The sequence below is a fragment of the Cebus imitator genome, unplaced genomic scaffold, assembly GCF_001604975.1.
Source record: "Cebus imitator isolate Cc_AM_T3 unplaced genomic scaffold, Cebus_imitator-1.0 Scaffold709, whole genome shotgun sequence".
In the NCBI taxonomy this organism is placed as follows: Eukaryota; Metazoa; Chordata; class Mammalia; order Primates; family Cebidae; genus Cebus; species Cebus imitator.
Genome location: NW_016108024.1, coordinates 162,848 through 166,665, shown reverse-complemented (window position 1 = coordinate 166,665; position 3,818 = coordinate 162,848).

Below are 3,818 nucleotides of genomic sequence, written 5' to 3'. Positions count from 1 at the left end.
AAGAAAAACCTTGTTTTTCCAATTGACTAAAAATGTGACTAAAGCTTTAAAAGTACACTCTTTTTATGTATGTGGAGAGACCACTATGGGAGACCAGTGGCTGTGGGAAACACGCAAACTTATGCCCAACAATCCAGTTCCTAATGTAACTTTTGGAAAAAGACCTAAGAGTAGCAACTTCTGGGTCTTAAAAACCTCCGTTATTGGGCAGTACTGCCTAGCCAGAACAGGAAAAGACATAACAGTCTCAGTGGGAAAACTAGACTGTTTAGAACAAAGACTGTGCAATGAAACCAGTAAAACAACTGCTTGGTGATGTTTAAACTGTACTAAAGTTAACCTCTTTCAAAAGTTTCCAAAAATATCTCATGGGGTTATTGTATTCCATTTACATAATTAATCAAATTATTCAGTTACAAGTTGTTATGGAAATTCCCCCTTGCATAAAGAAACAGCTCCTGGAAAGGCCTTTAGACAGCAAACAAGGAGAAGGGACCCAAAGGGCCCTAGATGCCCCTTTTTAACAGGAAGTAGTTGCAGAAGAACAACCTCTGCCCTATTTCCCAAAAGATTTCTGAGTCCCAACTCCTTAAGGAAAAAATGTAAGAGTAGATAGTCAGGTTCCAAGGTGCTTAAGGAAGCTGCTAATATATTGGCAGCCCTCAAATTTGGATAAAAACACTTGGAGGATCTATAATTGCTGTTATAATTATGTTATTAATCTGTTCTGTTTCTCTTTGTGTAGCCTGCAAATACAGATCCAGAAGCCTCCAAAAAACAGCTCACCAAGATAAAGCTGTACTTGCTTACTTAGCTTTGTGAAACAAAAAAAAGAGGGGGGCAGGGAATATAGAACCCCACAAATACAATTTAACTTAGCATTATTAACTTAAAATTTTTTTAAGCTTGCCAAGTGGACAACAAAGAACAGCAGCTAAACAATACCTAAATAAACAATCCAAAGAAAAAAACTTAAGGCAATTAATCTGGTGACAAGACCCATTAACACAAAGTTGGAAAAAAGACAATGTAATAACATGGGGGAGAGGATTTGCTTGTATCTCTCCAGGTACAAATCAACAACCTATGTGGAAACAATCAAGACATTTAAAGCATTATCATAAGTGGCAGTTATCACCATTGCATCTGCAGATGTTGGGGCCAACATCAGAGAGAGACCCAACACCACAAACAAACAATGATAGCAATGGTGATTTTAGATAAAAAGCAAAGGGAGATATGTTGGGGAAAGCAGCAAAGGAGAAAGGACTTGCAGAGTGCCTACATAAATTGATTATGAGTAAAATATAAACAAGGAACAAGAAACTGCAGAGGGCTGCAGGAGGCCTCTGTGCTCAAGGACATAAAACCCCTTCATAGCATTGTGACATAGCCAGACTTGCAGGCTCCTGGTAAGGTCCATGTTCCACCAGCTGTACATAGATAATAAGCTAAAGATAACCACATGTTCTTGTTTAGTGAAGCTCCCGAACCACCACTGTTGTCAGTCCTTAGGATGACACACCAGTTCTGGCTCACTGATTTACTTCCAGCTCACTGATTCACTCCACCATCACTCCACCCCTACCCTATAGATCAAAGTGATTGCGATCAATAAATAGTGTGGATGATCAGAGCTTGGGACCTTCACTGTCTCCTCCAGTAATGAGTGATGGCCCCTAGGTCCCATTTTCTCTCTTAATCTGTCTTTTTGTCATTCCTTTGTTGCCACCAAACTTGGTGTACCCATGGGTGTGATGTGGGGCTGGTTCCTACAGCTGGTAATGGTCTTTTGTTTCCATATTTAGTACTTCTTTTAGTAGCTCTTGTAAGGTAGCTCTGGAGGTAACAAATTCCTTCAGCATTTGCTTGTCTGAAAAGGACCTTATTTTTCCCTCATTTATGAAGCTTACTTAGCTGGATATACAGTTCTTGGTTGGAATTTCTTGGTTTTAAGAATGTTGACACCAGGCATGGTGGCTCACACCTGTAATCCCAGCACTTTGGGAGGCTGAGGCAGCCTGATCACTTGAGGTCAGGAGTTCAAGACCAGCCTGCCCAATATGGAGAAATCCCATTTACTAAAAATACAAAAAATTAGCTGGGCATGGTGGCGCATGCCTGTAATCCCAGCTACTTGGGATGCTGAGGCAGGAGAATTGCTTGCACCTCAGAGGCGGAGGTTGCGGTGAGCCAAGATCGTGCCATTGCACTTCAGTCTTGGCAATTAGAGCAAAACACAATCTAAGAAAAAAAAAAAAAAGAGAGAGAGAAAAAAGAAAAGAATGTTGAGTATGGGCCTGCAATCTCTTCTGGATTTTAGAATTTCAGTTGAGAGATCTGCTGTTAGTCGATGGACTTCCCTTTGTAGATGACTCGTCCTTTCTTTCTAGGTGTCTTTAACTTGTTTTTCATTTCAACTTTGGAAAATATGATGTATATGTGTCTTGTGGATGATCTGGTGAAGTATTTTGCGAGGGTTCTCTGCATTGTTTGAATTTGAGTGTTGGCATATCTAGCTAGCTAAATTGGGGAAGTTTTCATGGATCATATGCTAAAATACATTTTCCAAGTTGATTCCATTCTCTCTATCTCTTTCAGGGACACAAATGAGTTTTAGATTTGGTCCATTTACATAATCCTATATTTCTCAAAGATTTTGTTCATTCCCTTTTCTTCTTTTTTTAAAAATTCTTGTCTGACTGTCTTATTTCAGAAAGTCAGTCTTTAAGCTCTGAGATTTTTTTCCTCTGCTTAACCTATTCTGCTCTTAATACTTGCAATTGCATTATGAAATTTCCATAGTATGTTTTTCAGTGACATCAGGTTGGGTTATATTCTTTTTCTTTACTGGTCATTTTGTCTGTCAGCTTCTGTATTATTTTATTGTGATTCTTAGCTTCTTTAGATTGTGTTTCAATGTTCTTCTAAATCTCGATGACCTTCATTCCTATCTATATTCTGAATTCTAGTTTTGTCATTTCAACCATCTCAACTTGGTTAAGAACTCTTTGCTGCAGAACTAGTGTAGTCGTTTGGAGGAAAAAAGGCACTTTGGCTTTTTGAGTCTTCAGAATTCTTGTGGTGGTCCTTTCTCAACTTTGTAGACTGATGTTCTTTCAATCTTTAAGGTTGCTGCCTTGTGGATTTTTTTCTTTTATTCTATATGATGACCTTGGGGATTTGATTATAGTATGCAATGTGTTCAGTTGACTGGCTTTATTGCTGGAAGATTTTAGGATGCCAAGGAAAACTTGGGACTCCTGGACTGTACACTCTATCTCTGGGGTGCCGGTATCAGGCCCCAGCTTTGATCTCTGGCTCCTTGAGGTAAAGAACCTTCTGTGCTAGAGGGGCTGAGGTGTTCCCAGATTCTGGTCACAACACTCCAATGATTGGGACCAGCCAAAGCATTTTGCAGGGTAATGGCAGTGGGATTGTCCTTGATTGCATATGCTGGCAATAGTGGCAGTTAGCAACAGTAGGTTGCTTGCTTGTTGGCAGTGGCAGGGTGGTAGCAGGCATGGGGGTACTGGCCTCCATGTGGGCTTTTGCAGCCACAGTGGTGGCAATAGGGCTCATGGCGTAGGGGCCCCTGCTGGGGACCTTCCAAGTAACTGTGACAGCAGTGATGTTAACATGCAGATGGGAGGCCGGGCGCGGTGGCTCAAGCCTGTAATCCCAGCACTTTGGGAGGCTGAGGCGGGTGGATCACAAGGTCAAGAGATCAAGACCATCCTGGTCAACATGGTGAAACCCCGTCTCTACTAAAACTACAAAAAATTAGCTGGGCATGGTGGCGCGTGCCTGTAATCCCA